Genomic DNA, 15,654 nt, shown 5'->3' with positions numbered 1-15,654 from the left:
TAACCTGGCGGTGCAGCCGGACGGAGCCGGAGAAAGACACCGCGCGGTTCGCAGTCTGGACCTCAGAAAAGCCTTTAATTCTGCCTCGCACTCACGCTGTAGTGTTTCCTTGGGGCATCCTCTGGCCTAATCCAGCAGGACGGAGGTTAAAGCTCCTTCCTTTCCCGCAACGTCAACATACACTTCGGCTCCCCGGGGGTGACCCTACCGCCTCCTTACGAGGTCCTCAGCCTGCGGGGTTACCTGGGCATCTTACGCTCGGGTATGGGTGCCCTGCCCTGACGGCCGTCCCCGCTCTTACCTAAGGCCGACCGCTCCCCGGCAGTAGATCTCATCCCCTCTGCGCCCCGGGCACCCCGGCGTTTCCACCCTGACGCCCCCGAGGCACACGTGCTCCCTGACTTCGGCCCTGAGCTCTGAGCGTTCAACATTGTGCACATCTGACTACTGACGTGTCCAGTAGAAATCGCAGATGTGACGTGTCTCAGACTTAGGACTGGACAATCGGAGGGGAACCCAAACAGTACGGAGATCAGAGAAAAATGGAAAAAACCGAAAACTAGAATTCTGTTGTTTTTTGCAGAACCAGGAAGAAGGAGGGCCGGTCAGCAGGTGTTTTCTAGAAAGTGGCAAAGCCAGTGGCCTAGACAATGAACTGAGGCCACACTCAGGCCGCACCGGACACACTTCACCATAAAGGCCCTCGGGTGTGGGTGTCAGTCCCCAGGGGTGTCCAGATGTCATGACACCTGTCACTCACTCAGTTTGGGGGCCTCGCTAATAAAAAGATTGCAGAAGTAGGAATATAAAATTAGTCACAAAAGTGAACATTTAGAATAAGGAAAAACCGCGAGTAACTGGGCCGGTGTCACCTACCCCCGGAGGACACCCCCGTGTCCCTGTGACCTGGATCTCATCCTACAGCTGGACTTAGGGGTTCAAGTCCAGTGGTCAGATTCTTCCTGGTGAGAGAAGGACAGGCCCTACCCGCGTGAAGTGGAAGCAGTTACAATAGTAATTGTCCTGCCAACCATCACACGAGGAGACACACGGGGAGCAGTGGAGACTGACGTCATTCAGAGTGGTTGAATCGTGTGCTGATGTTTGCAGAAACGCTTGTCTTTCAGGTTCTGAAAGGGAGACCATATGTGTCTCTGCATTTTCCGAACATATTTGTAGCCCTTTTCATTTTTTAAATAACAGTTTTTCTTAAAAGGTTTATTGATTGTTTTACATTTTATACATCATTTTAAAATGATTCCAGTTCTTGGTTTTTTAATGTATTGCTTTAAAATGTGTAATCACTTCCTAAAATCCAAGCTTATTAAAATATGTTTTAATTTTTTTCCTCCAATAATAGAATTAATTTCCCTGATTTTTTTAGAGTCTTCACCGACTGTAAACTCGAGGAGTCTTGCTGCTTTAGGTGAGGACCTAGGTTCCCCTGACTGAGCTCAGTCTGTTGGAAACCCCAGAGGCAGATCAAAGCAAAAGTGCCTTTATCCAGAACACCCAGCCCCCTATTCACAGCCTGCTTCCTTTCTTAATGAAATACAGTGATCATCATTGATTAAAATGTGATTTTATCTTTTATTTTTGTTATCTTAATAACATTTTCTTAGATTTATTAATATGCTAGCACGTACCCACTCTTCTGTTAGAGCTCCATAAATGCACAACTGTTACATAAATTACTTATTTCTGTTTTTCCAAAACATCTTTCAAGTCCCAGAGTGCTAATTACTTATATCTCATTTTTAAAAATTTGTTTTATTGACCTATTTACACTCTTGAAAGCTCAAAGGCATCATTACTTTTCTTTTCATTCTGGAAGTTCTCACCATTTCCCTTTGTCCTTACATAGTGACACACACATCCGTATCATTCTTACATTATTATTTTTTCCTTAAGTTATACCATTTGCATTACATTTTCTATGTCAGGGGTGAGCAAAACACTGATTTGTCAAATGTTTTAAATAATTGTACATGATTTCTGTGACTGATCTGATGATTCCTCAAATGTTTGTTTGTCCTTTTAGTTATAAAAAGTACAGCCTTAGAGTGTTTTCATGAAGCTTCCAAAGCAATTCAAGGTCCTTACTTCAACCAAACAAATATCTCTTAGGAAAAGGATGTGGTAATAAAAGGATTCAGTCACTTCTTGTCATGAAGGACTTAATGCACAGAAGATATTTAATCTTGCTTTCCAGATAAACCAAAATCCTCTCTCTGTCTTTCTCGATATCTAATTGTTTAGGGGGCGTTCCTTCCCCATGTAAGTGGGTCTAAGAGCAAGATATTTATGAATTATTACAACTTCATGTTGCAGAATTCCCTTCCCCTTCATTCTGAGTTAGAAGCACAGCCTGACTATCATTCTGAAAATAAGCACTGGGGAGCAATGCTTTTTAAAATCCTAATATTTTAATATACTCCAGTAATTTTAATAAAATATGACAGTATAACTATGTTAGGAGAACCTTCTTAGCATATTCTAAATAAAAATTTATATAACACATAAAATATGAATAAATTGAATATTTTTGAAGCATTTAAAATAAGTGACAACTTATCTCTATATGAATTTTCTGGTTAGTAAAATTTTGTGTGGGCAGTTAGTAGAACATAGCCTTTGCTTAGGAGAAAGCTAGAAAATTACTTTTGTTGCCCAAATCAATTTGGTGCCAATCTCAAGGATTCATCCCTTAAGAAGAGGATTACTTGTAATCCTCTACTCAGTTTAAATTCCTTCCTTAAGGTCTATTGTAAGTTTTTCCATAATCTTTTTAGACTTAATACTTTTGGATTTCTGTTTACAGAAAGTTTCTGCCTTGCACATTTCCTATTGTATGAAATCTTAAAACTGTTGGACCTTCCAAAAGCTTATATTACTGTTTTTAAAAGTGAAAATACAGTTTTAATACTGAAGATGTGGTACATATATACAATGGAATATTACTCAGCCATAAAAAGAAACGAAATTGGGTCATTTGTAGAGACGTGGATGGATCTAGAGACTGTCATACAGAGTGAAGTAAGTCAGAAACAGAAAAACAAATATCATATATTAACGCATATATGTGGAACCTAGAAAAATGGTACAGATAAACCAGTTTGCAGAGCAGAAATAGAGACACGGATGTAGAGAACAAACGTATGGAGACCAAGGGGGGAAAGTGGCGGGGGGGGGTGGTGGTGGGATGAATTGGGAGATTGGGATTGACATGTGTACACTGATGTGTATAAAATAGATAACTAATGAGAACCTGCTGTATAAAAAAATAAATAAAATTTTAAAAAACTGAAGGAAACCAGATGTCAGACCCTTGAAGAAAAGTACTTATTTTGTTTTTTGGCTGCATTGGGTCTTTGTTGCGGTGCACAGGCTTCTCATTGCGGTGGCCTCTCTTGTTGCAGAGCATGGGCTCTAGGCTCACAGGCTTCATTAGTTGTGGTGCGTGGGCTCAGTAGTTGTGGCTCACGGGCTCTAGAGTGCAGACTCAGTAGTTGTGGCTCACGGGCTTAGTTGCTCCGTGGCACGTGGGATCTTCCTGGACCAGGGCTCGAACCCGTGTCCCCTGCATTGGCAGGCGGATTCTTAACGACTGCGCCACCAGCGAAGTCTCTTTTTTTTTTTTTAATGATGCAGTGGCATAGAGAGTTTGCAGTACCAGTTTTCAATCACATCACTTCATTTTTATTAATAATAACTATACTTTTGCTGTTACACAGTACTTTATCAAGAAAAATATTGTTCTTGGTATTTTGCTAGTTGTTTCTTTAGAATGCCATCAACTTCTGTGGCTGATAGTGTTTCTTATAGAAGCTCAGCAACACACACTGAGCACTGCCCACCTCGTGTTGCTTATCCTTTGCATATTTTAAAGAGTTGAATAGATCAGGCCTGTTGCTCACCATCCCAAAGAGTGAAGATTAGAGGAACTCCAGGTGACAACTATCCGAGTGCTGTGCAGAAGTTGCACATAAGGATCCCACTTTCTGGAACCGTGCTGCTCCGTCCTACCAGCCTGTCATGGTTACACTGAGTGTGTCAAGACACACTGTTAGAGATGGACTTGTGGAGCGGGTTAAGTTTTCTCATTGTTTAATACATACACGAACCTGATTTATTAAATTTAACTTATGTGATTAGATTTCATTACCTGTTTTTTCCGCTTTCAGTTTGGCAGCTTTAAAATTGTTATATCTCATCTGTAAGGAAAAGAGTCTCTCTGGCTCTGAAATATCCAAAATATTTTCAATTAACATATATTTTTCTAAATAACAAAATTAGAACAGTTAAATTTTACATTTGGGATTACATCTATCAGTCAGTTGGATCTTGTCAAAATCAACTGTGTTCCTAATTTAAAAAAAACTATTGAGAAAATTCTTCATCGAGTTTCAATTTGTTGTGGCCAACAAAATATTATTGGGAGGGAAATAATGCACTACTGTGAGATGTTTTCTTTTCCGAGGATATATGTAGCTATAGTTACAGGGGTGTGTGTGTGGGTGTGGGTGTGGGTGTGGTTTTGTGATTTGGAAATATTGGTTATGATGTTTCAGAAGTAATAGCCTTTTGATATATTTTTGTTTTATCAAAACATGGAATAAAGTTCAGTTTTGCCTTGGAGTTACTGTAGTCATTCTCTTCCTGTATCATTGTTTGTTTGGAAGAGCAAATGTACTTAATAGGAACGAAGACAATTCTTAGCAATAGATTTATGGTTACTCTTATCCCATTAGATAATTTTACTACTTTCTTCTTTGTTTCCCTACAGTGTGTTTGTACTTCAGCCATCCGTCACGTACTGCATGTTTCTGTTCAGTTTCTAAATACCATACTAACGTGATTACCAGGTTAGTGGGTTGAGAGAAAGAGCACGTGCGTGTGTACAGTATGAATCAGCAGCAGGTTGCCTGGGCTTGACTTCTGGTCCCAATAATTCCCAGCAATAAATCACTGATAAATTACTTAGCTATCTTTATTTCAGAATTCTCACCATTATGTCAGGAATTATAATTATAGCTACCTTCTGGGTTGTTGGTTTGAAGAAGTAAGCTAAGAAAGGGCACTTCATAAGCACTGGGTAAGTGTTAGGGATTTCTGTCTCTGAATTGCTCTTGAAATGTGTGTCACCCTAAAGTGGCATCGGTCATGTCCTCCAAGGTGGTTCCTCTACTTTTATCCCATTTCCTGAATGATATGACCTTCTGGCAAATGTAAAGGGCTAGATGTGTTTTACCTTAGTCCAAATAAGTATTGAATGATGTGTCCCTTCCGTCCCTGGAATCAGAGGACAGTCTTTTGAGCAAGCACTGGAAATGAAGTGACTGGACTCACGTCTCTGGGGTGAGATCACTGTGACTCTTCAAGGTCACCTTTCCCTGGTGTGGTATCAGCTCTGTGACAACCACACACATCACAGAAAGAGAACTCAGGCCACAGAGACCAGAGACAAGGCTATCATTCAATGGCAGATCTTTCTGGTATCACGTCCCAAGTGGAAGCCGTGCACGGACGCCTCTGTCCCGGCGGTGGGAGCCCCTGTGCAGTCATTCCTGGGACCTCCTGTTGCACAGCCAGCAGCAGAGGTGGGAACGCAAGCCTGGCTGGTTGACCCCCTGCTGCTGCTCTTTCTGCACTGTCCTCCATTAGGGGACTTTCTTTGAGCACATAATCGTCTCCATCATTGAAATTCCTACAACTCACCCATCCACCCACTTAGCTGTGCACCAGAGGGAGGAGGGGGCAGGCGTGCACGCCGCTTCTGCAGAAGGGGTACTTGTGTAACAGGCAATTTCATCTTAAAGACTTGCTTAATCTGGGGCTTCCCTGGTGGCACAGTGGTTAAGAATCCGCCTGCCAATGCAGGGGACACGGGTTCGAGCCCTGGTCAGGGAAGATCCCACATGCCGCGGAGCACTAAGCCTATGGGCCACAACTACTGAGCCTGCGCTCTAGAGCCCGCGAGCCACAACTACTGAGCCCACAAGCCACAACTACTGAAGCCCGTGCGTCTAGAGCCCGTGCTCCGCAACAAGAGAAGCCACCACAGTGAGAAGCCCGCGCACCGCAACGAAGAGTAGCCCCCGCTCACTGCAACTAGAGAAAGCCCACGTGCAGCAATGAAGACCCAACGCAGCCAAAAATAAATAAATTAATTAATTAAATAAATTAAAAAAAAAAAAAGACTTGCTTAATCTACTGATTCAAGCACTATGAACCCAACAGTCTTGTCCTGATGTGCTCACGTAGAATTTGCACATCATGTCAGGGATCCTGGTATAACCAGCTCTTAATGGGCTTGGGCTTCTTGACTTGGGGACAAAAGGCTGGTGAACGAAGGCTGGTGAACACACAGTGTAAAATTACGGGATTGTGTTCCAAGCACTGCAAAGAGACTCAGTTTTCTCACCGGACTGTGAGGTGTTGTCCTCACGAAGCTCCAGCTCCAGCCCCTCTCTCTGCTGAGCGAGGCTCGAGGCCCACGCGCCCTGGAAGGCGAGGGAGAGCAGGCAGAGGGGGACACGGGCGGAGGACGGCAGTCGCTCTGTCCACCACTTCCGCCCACGCCCCACAGCCCCCCGCTCGGGCTTGTCTCCCTTTGTTCACCAGCCTCCCGTTTGACCTCTGGTCCTCGCGGGCGGCACCCCGGGGCCCTGGTCACACGGAAGCAAAGGCTGCAGCACAGCAGGGAGACTGAAGGTGCGTGCTCACAGCTCCGCCCGGCTCGGGCCCCCTGACAGCGGGTGCCCCGCAGTGGAGAGACCTCCCATCTGCACTGGGTTTCCGTCCGCAGGACCCTAAGGTCAGGACATGCACACACAATATGATAAAATTCAACACATATTTAAACTTCATTCTGTTCGGTTTATCTTCTCCCCTATACTGCTGTTTTTCTGGGGAAGTGCTTTCAAATACGCAGAAGTCATAGCTAGCCATCTAAACAAAAGATAAATTGACACAGAATGTATTTATTAATTGATCTGATAATTTGGGAGCTAATACAATATATGCTGCATAATAGATCACTTGTAACGCGTAAACTAAGATTTCATCAAATTGATTGCAGAAATTAAACTTATTTGGGACAGAAGAGTACCTGTATGCCTTGTATTTATGTAAAATCAGAGTTAGAAACGTCCTGTGATGGTATTTTATTTGTGTAGAAACGTAAAGTGAGTCAATGAACGTTGTAAAGCATATAGGTTTTTAAAAGTCAGTAATGGAAAAGAATTACATACAAAAGGAGAGAGTGGTATTTTCATTCCAGCTGTAAGTGATGGCTCTGAGTTGTACCGTGCTCAACTATTTTTATAATGTCTATTTTCCAACAATGTTATGTATATTAAAGCGTATTTCGTTAGTGTATATCTGTGTGTATGTATGCAGCATTTTATATAGTTTTAAATTATTCATTGTTATATATACTTATGGATACCACATAACCTATTTTCTATTCAACAGAAATGTATAAAAATGACAATACTCTTATTTTTGTATGCATGAAAGGAAATTTACTCTTGAAATATGTTTTGATGGTTGTACTACTAGGTAGAAAAAGGGGCGAGGACCCAAAGTGACTCAGAAGGATCCAGTACAGCTAACGGTCCTTCCTGGAACCTCACTTTCTTCCCAATCAATCGCCAACCGCATTGCTTTGGATGCCATTTATACACCAATAACTGTGAACCTATTCAGAGCTCTCCCCTGCATCCCACCTGATGTCTTTATTGCCAGCTGGACGCTCCACGTGGACGTCTGACCCACATCTCCCAGGGAACGTGCCCCCGCTCCAGACAGCCCCTCGCTGGCGGCCTGACCCACCTGCCATTCACGTCCAAGAACTCAGGCGCCGACCTCCAGTCTGTCTCTCGCACCTGGCATCTCAGCAGACGCGTCCCACCCGTCTCCACGACGCCATCACCCTCACGCCTCCCCGCGTGAGTCTTGCCGTTTCTCACCCATCTTCCTGCCTTAAAACCTGCCCCCGTTAGCGTTCAGTTCGAAGCGAAGCAAGATCCGAAGTTTTCAGGCGCCTGCAGGGGGCCGTGGCCTGGACCACCTCACCCGCCCGGCCCCCCACCCTCTGCTCTGCCACCCGCCGCCCGCCCCACGGCCTCCGTCCTGCGCTGGCTCACGGCAGCCCTCCCAGACGTCCCCGATACCAGTTTACTCTCTCCCTTCATGCCTGCCCTCCACTGTCTCCTCCTTGAAGAGCCCTTTCTTATCATTCTGTATAAACGGCACGGCCCCGGGGCCTGGCGCCCCCCAAAGCGCTAACAGGCTTTCCCGGCATCTGACTTGTCAGGAATAAGCATTTCCTTGTTTGCGCTCCGATTTGTCTCATCCCCGTTCAAAACAAGTCTCGGTGAGACAGAGATACTGAGTGCTTGGGCCGCACACCACAGCAGTGCTTGGCACACAGCAGGCGTGCAGAACTTTCCTGGGTGACCATCAGCTGAGCACCCACCGTGGGCACCGGACTGGGCCAAGATAAAATACTTTCTGAGGTTGAAGGCGGTGCGTGCAAGCTTGAACGCCGCCCGAAAATGTTTCCACAGTTGAAAGTTATTATTACTGGTTTAAAAAGAAGTATCACTAGAAAAAAGAGAGAGAGAGAAAAAGACAGCATCTAATGGTCCTGGATGTAAACAGCGTTCAGTTTTATCCTGAGGTGTTCTTTAGAAAATGACCCAGGAGCCAGGCCGGAGGTGATATCATCTATATCATGAGTACTAATTGGGCAGTTTGGCCCCCAGACCTCCCCTTCATCTGACAAAATGTGCAGGATTAATTGAACGCATTTTATGGGAGGCTTGCTAGCCAGATACCACTTCTCACAATGATCTTCACTTTTTAAATCTCCACAGACACGGCTCTCAAACAGGATCCTGGGGTACATAAACAGAGGTGTGATTTTAGGTGACACAAGGAGCCCCCTTTATGTCTCATGCTAGTCAGATCCGGACGAGTCCATCCAGGCTAGCTGGTATCTTTTACTACTCGAGGGATTAGGAAAAAGTTGATAGGTTTCAGTGGAGAGATACTAAGATCATTAAATAGCTAAGACATGGTACCCCTGAGGAAAGGTAAAATAATTTGCTTCACTTGGTTTCATAAAGAGAAAGCCAAAAGGTGGCTTGATAATTGTCCTCAAGGATATAAAAGGTTACTTTTTAAAAAGTGGTGACCACCTGTTTTCAATCGCCTCTGAAGAAAGATTAAGAATAAATTAGTGTTCACTGCAGTGTGAGGGATCCAGTTTTCAGAAAAGGAGTGTTAGGAGATTGAAGAACAGCCTTCACATACCAAGTATTAAAGGCTGAGAATTAGAGTTTCATTCTTTGGAAATACTTACAGGTGGGATTGTTTGGATTATTTCTTAAAGGCAGGATCAAATGACCAGCCACAATTCCTACTGACCCTCTAATGTCCACATCTGTAGGAACAACTAGTACATTTCTCCAACCCCCCACACTGGGCGGCCTGTTCTCCTAAAAGCCATATACTCTTTGGATTTCAAAGCATGGATTTGAGGATTTTTTTTTAGTATGATGTAATTATCCTCAGAACTAGAGTATTAGGATTGAAATCTGAAAGATGAATCTTATAACTATTAACTAAAACCATTAATCTCAATAGGCAATATTGAAAGTCAACCCTGAGTAATATTATAAGAAATTAATGTTATTGTTTTATGTGTCTCTTGTTTGTTTGCTTTTCTGGTGCTAGTTACGCTAATTTATCTTAGTGAAGCTTCTATTTGTTTCAATAATAATGTCTTTGGGAAAATGCTGATATCAATCAATAATGAAAACTGATTCAAGTGTATTAAATAAGAAACCAAAAATAAACAAATGGGACCTAATGAAACTTAAAAGCTTTTGCACAGCAAAGGAAACCATAAACAAGATGAGAAGACAACTCTCAGAATGGGAGAAAATATTTGCAAATGAAGCAACTGACAAAGGATTAATCTCCAAAATTTACAAGCAGCTCATGCAGCTCAATATCAAAAAAACAAACAACCCAATCCAAAAATGGGCAGAAGACCTAAATAGACATTTCTCCAAAGAAGACATATAGATTGCCAACAAACACATGAAAGAATGCTCAACATCATTAATCATTAGAGAAATGCAAATCAAAACTACAATGAGATATCATCTCACACTGGTCAGAATGGCCATCATCAAAAAATCTACAAACAATAAATGCTGGAGACGGTGTGGAGAAAAGGGAACCCTCTTGCACTGTTGGTGGGAATGTAAATTGATACAGCCACTATGCAGAACAGTATGGAGGTTCCTTAAAAAACTAAAAATAGAACTACCATACGACCCAGCAATCCCACTACTGGGCATATACTGAGAAAACCAGAATTCAAAAAGAGTCATGTACCGCAATGTTCATTGCAGCACTATTTACAAAAGCCAGGACATGGAAGCAACCTAAGTGTCCATCAACAGATGAATGGATAAAGAAGATGTGGCACATATATACGATGGAATATTACTCAGCCATAAAAAGAAACGAAATTGAGTTATTTGTAGTGAGGTGGATGGACTGAGAGTCTATCATACAGAGTGAATTAAGTCAGAAAGAGAAAAACAAATACCGTATGCTAACACATATATATGGAATCTAAAAAAAAAAAAAAAAAAGGTTCTGATGAACCTAGGGGCAGGACAGGAATAAAGATGCAGATGTAGAGAATGGACTTGAGGACATGGGGAGGGGGAAGGGTAAGCTGGGACGAAGTGAGAAAGTGGCATGGACATATATACGCTACCAAATATAAAATCGATCGCTAGTGGGAAGCAGCCGCATAGCACAGGGAGATCAGCTCGGTGCTTTGTGACCACCTAGAGGGGTGGGATAGGGAGGGCGAGAGGGAGAAGCAAGAGGGAGAGGATATGGGGATATATGTATACATATAGCTGATTCACTTTGTTATAAAGCAGAAACTAACACACCATTATAAAGCAATATACTCCAATAAAGATGTTAAAAAATATATACCTGCAACTCACAATTTTTTTCTGACTGTTGGCATTAGAAAACATGTTCTAAGATTAGAATTCTTAGGTTCAGAAATCTATGGGGGGAGTGGCTTAGAAAAGTGAGTTTGGGATACATTCCGCCAGACCAGGACCCTAGGAGAGTGGTAGTTTAAGAGAATAACTTTCTCCCAAGCAGTGTCCCATCTGGCATGGAATTTACCTGATTCAGACGCAACTACATTAATCTCTGAGCAAAGCTGAGGTTGTTTGTCCAGGGCTCTAGGCGGGAGCTGGGGGATGTACTGACCCAGCTGAGGCCCTGTCCTCTAACCCGCCCTCTGTCACAGCCTTGATAAGGATCCCCGTGTTTCAGTCTATCCACGCAGCCTGGCTTACGCTCCTTCACTAGCTTAATATGTGTTAGATTTAGCTTTTGACAGGAAACAGAAAGGAAAACCCTACTTAAAAAAAAGAAGAGTTTCAGTAAAGACAACCAGGCCATGTGGTGAGGGTGGGTAACCTTGTCTTGTTCCTGATCTTAGTGGAAATGGTTTCAGTTTCTCACCATTGAGGACGATGTTGGCTGTGGGTTTGTCATATGTGGCCTTTATTATGTTGAGGAAAGTTCCCTCTATGCCTACCTTCTGGAGGGTTTTTATCATAAATGGGTGTTGAATTTTGTCAAAAGCTTTTTCTGCATCTATTGAGATGATCATATGTTTTTTATTCTTCAATTTGTTAATATGATGTATCACATTGATTTATTTGCATATATTGAAGAATCCTTGCATTCCTGGGATAAACCCCACTTGATCATGATGTATGATCCTTTTTATGTGCTGTTGGATTCTGTTTGCTAGTATTTTGTTGAGGATTTTTGCATCTATGTTCATCAGTGATATTGGCCTGTAGTTTTCTTTTTTTGTGACATCTTTGTCTGGTCTTGGTATCAGGGTGATGGTGGCCTCGTAGAATGAGTTTGGGAGTGTTCCTCCCTCTGCTATACTTTGGAAGAGTTTGAGAAGGGTGGGTGTTAGCTCTTCGCTAAATGTTTGATAGAATTTGCCTATGAAGCCATCTGGTCCTGGGCTTTTGTTTGTTGGAAGATTTTTAATCACAGTCTCAATTTCAGTGCTTGTGATTGTTCTGTATATTTTTTCTCTTTCTTCCTGGTTCAGTCTCAGAAGGTTGTGCTTTTCTAAGAATTTGTCCATTTCTTCCAGGTTGTCCATTTTATTGGCATAGAGTTGCTTGTAGTAATCTCTCATGATCATTTGTATTTCTGCAGTGTCAGTTGTTACTTCTCCTTTTTCATTTCTAATTCTGTTGATTTGAGTCTTATCCCTTTTTTTCTTGATGAGTCTGGCTAACAGTTTATCAATTTTGTTTATCTTCTCAAAGAACCAGCTTTTAGTTTTATTGATCTTTGCTATCGTTTCCTTCATTTCTTTTTCATTTATTTCTGATCTGATCTTTATGATTTCTTTCCTTCTGCTAACTTTGGGGTTTTTTGTTCTTCTTTCTCTAATTGCTTTAGGTTTAAGGTTAGGTTGTTTATTTGAGATGTTTATCGTTTCTTGAGGTAGGATTGTGTTGCTATAAACTTCCCTCTTAGAACTGCTTTTGCTGTATCCCGTAGGTTTTGGGTCTTTGTGTTTTCATTGTCATTTGTTTCTAGGTATTTTTTTGTTTCCTCTTTGATTTCTTCAGTGATCTCTTGGTTATTTAGTAGGGTATTGTTTAGCCTCCATGTGTTTGTATTTTTTACAGATATTTTCCTGTAATTGATATCTAGTCTCATAGCGGTGGGGTTGGAAAAGATACTTGATATGATTTCAAGTTTCATAAATTTACCAAGGCTTGATTTGTGACCCACGATATGATCTATCCTGGAAAATGTTCCATGAGCACTTGAGAAGAAAGTGTATTCTGTTGTTTTTGGATGGAATGTCTTATAAATATCCATTAAATGCATCTTGTTTAATGTGTCATTTAAAGCTCGTGTTTCCTTATTAATTTTCATTTTGGATGATCTGTCCATTGGTGAAAGTGTGATGTTAATGTCCCCTACAATTATTGTGTTACTGTCGATGTTCCCTTTTATGGCTGTTAGCATTTACCTTAGGTATGGAGGTGCTCCTATGTTGGGTGCATATATATTTACCATTGTTATATCTTCTTCTTGGATTGATCCCTTGATCATTATGTAGAGTTCTTCTTCATCTCTTTTAATAGTCTTTATTTTAAAGTCAATTTTGTCTGTTAAGAGAATTGCTACTCCAGCTGTCTTTTGATTTCTATTTGCATGGAATATCATTTTCCACCCTCACTTTCAGTCTGTACGTGTCCCTAGGTCTGAAGTGGTCTCTTGTAGACAGCATATATACAGATCTTGCTTTTGTATCCATTCAGCCAGTCTATGTCTTTTGGTTGGAGCATTTAATCAATTTACATTTAAGGTAATTATCGATATGTATGTTCCTATTACCATTTTCTTGATTGTTTTGGGTTTGTTATTGTAGATCTTTTTCTTCTCATGTGTTTCCTGCCTAGTGAAGTTCCTTTAGCATTTGTTGTAAAGCTGGTTTGGTGGTGCTGAATTCTCTTAGCTTTTGCTTGTCTGTAAAGGTTTTAATTTCTCTGTCGAATCTGAATGAGATCCTTGCTGGGTAGAGTAATCTTGGTTGTAGGTTTTTTTCCCTTTCATCACTTTAAATATGCCCTGCCACTCCCTTCTGGCTTGCAGAGTTTCTGCTGAAAGATCAGCTATTAACCTTATGTGGATTCCCTTGTATGTTATTTGTTACTTTTCCCTTAGGTATATTTTTTAAAACACATTTTACCTTTAATCTAGGATCTCTGAATTTTTAGAGTATGTTTTTGTTTAAGTCCCTTGATTTTTGTAAGCCTTAATTTTCTCAAAAATATAATTCATAATGGCTAATGTCTGTAAGAGCATTTTGTAGTATATGTGATGTGCTGGGACAGGATTCACACACCCGTCTGGGCACACACACATGCACACACACACACACACACACAATGCCTAAAGAAGGGCGGAAGAGTCAAACTTGCCTGCATAATAAACATTCAGACAAGCATGTTTCTTTTTCAATGTGGATACTGTTAGTTAATTTTATTAGAAAAGGAGCTTTCCCGACTCTCCTACTACAGGCTGCATTCCACCATAAGTGGTATCACAGGTTTGTGTGTGTTCGTGTGTGTGTGTGTGTGTGTGTGTGTGTGTGTGTGTGTACTGGAACGTAATTTGGATCTGGAGTCTGATCCAATCCAGTTTTTTAGTAATAGTCAATATTACTGATGGTGATATTGTGATTAATAATGATACTGTGTGATATTAGTGATTAATGGAGCACTTAATATACATGCCACTTTTCTAAGCAATATATAAATATATCAACTAATTTCATCTTTACAAGAACTTCAGGCAGGTATATCATCCTCTTTTAAGAAATACCTGCACTGATTCTAGGAGAGGCAGAAATAAGAGGCAAAACTGACATCTGAACTTGGGCTGAGTGACTCCCAAATGATCTGATCTGAATCCCTAGGGCCAAGCAGCTTCTAAAATGGGGACCAACACATCCAAGACCTATTTCCCTCTTCAGGGAAAGGAAGATTACAGACTATTTTCATGGATTATTGTAAAGATTAATTTAGAGACTGTATCTGAGGATTATGCTTTATGTTTTCTCTGAAATTTGCCATTATGTCCATTTATATCAGGGATTCCAGTTTCCCAGGGAAAAGGAGCAAATTTAAAGTTTTATTCCTTCTTTTCCCAGATGAGGCAACTAAAATCCTCCAAAATGAATTGACTTACTTTATACAGAGTGTTCACTTGGATTGATTGTAATTGATTTTTTAATATCTAAAATGCCTTGAGTTTTCTTTTAAATTAATTTAAAAATAATAGTTGTAAATATTTATTTCACTTACTTTTTTCAGAAATTGAAAGTTTTACTTTTCAGATCATGAGATTTATCTGTGAATATATGAGTAATAATTTAAAGGCCAGATGATTTTGAAAATAATTACTCTGGCAGGTATTCAGTGACATTTTACTAGAAAAGTAATTTTAATATCTTGGTATGCTGCCATAGCTATAAAAATGGAAATACTAACATTCATGTATATTATCTTCACCTACTTTTGATGTATTTCTACATAGCACAAAAACGTCAAAGTTATGTAATTATTGAGTTAATATAATTTAAAATGCAAGCTATTTTTCCACATTGGTCATATTGGCTGAATAAGACATAAATATCCTTTTCATTCTGTGATGTATGGAATCAGGTTTATAGTATTCTGAGTCATTTTCCCAACTTTCTCTTTTACAATTTTTCCTCAATTCCTAGCTGCATTCTTTTTACCTTGTAACATCTCTGAAGTTGCTACACATACAGATGTGTGAACACATTAGTTGAAAACTTCTAGTAAGACCAAGAAATTGCCATGTCAGAGTCTTTTCGACTTAATGAAATACAGTTACATAAGTAAGGTAAATGTGTACTTTTTAAAAAGCAATAAAATTTCTGAAACATGTTAGACACAGTTTTTTCATACCTCATGTAGAAGAATATTCCCATGATAGTTTAAGGGTTATAGAAATCAA

The 15,654-nt window shown here is 40.8% G+C and overlaps 1 protein-coding gene across 2 annotated transcripts in view; it reads left to right on the top strand.

Moving 5' to 3' along the window:
• SNTG1 (syntrophin gamma 1) overlaps positions 1 to 15,654 on the top strand; it is a 471,471-nt gene that overhangs the window by 419,574 nt on the left and 36,243 nt on the right. The gene's annotated exons all lie outside the window — the stretch shown is intronic.

The sequence above is a fragment of the Balaenoptera acutorostrata genome, chromosome 17 (genome assembly GCF_949987535.1).
Source record: "Balaenoptera acutorostrata chromosome 17, mBalAcu1.1, whole genome shotgun sequence".
In the NCBI taxonomy this organism is placed as follows: Eukaryota; Metazoa; Chordata; class Mammalia; order Artiodactyla; family Balaenopteridae; genus Balaenoptera; species Balaenoptera acutorostrata.
This window is presented reverse-complemented; position numbering and strand designations above follow the sequence as displayed.